This window comes from Haliaeetus leucocephalus, unplaced genomic scaffold (genome assembly GCF_000737465.1).
Source record: "Haliaeetus leucocephalus isolate CR32 unplaced genomic scaffold, Haliaeetus_leucocephalus-4.0 Scaffold156, whole genome shotgun sequence".
NCBI classification, from domain to species: domain Eukaryota; kingdom Metazoa; phylum Chordata; class Aves; order Accipitriformes; family Accipitridae; genus Haliaeetus; species Haliaeetus leucocephalus.
In genome coordinates, this window is record NW_010972592.1 from 1,677,971 (window position 1) to 1,678,176 (window position 206).

Consider the following 206-nt stretch of genomic DNA (forward strand, 5'->3'; position numbering starts at 1 on the left):
CGATGCGCCCGGTGGAGAGGCCCCCGCAGAGGGAGATGAGGTCCGAGAGCATGTTGAAGGAGTCGGACACCAGCGCGATGGAGTTGCCCAGGTAGCCCGACACCAGCTCGGCCACGAAGAAGCCGACGGTGAGCACCAGCATGAGGATCAGCCGGCACGTCTTCCCCGAGTACCGCCCCATGGCGATGGCGGCGGCGGCGGCGGCG

The 206-nt window shown here is 68.9% G+C and overlaps 1 protein-coding gene across 1 annotated transcript in view; it reads right to left on the bottom strand.

Annotated features, from left to right (window-relative positions):
* The window catches only part of SLC30A10 (solute carrier family 30, member 10), a 19,130-nt gene that overhangs the window by 6,509 nt on the left and 12,415 nt on the right, over positions 1-206 (bottom strand). The window lies entirely within an intron of this gene.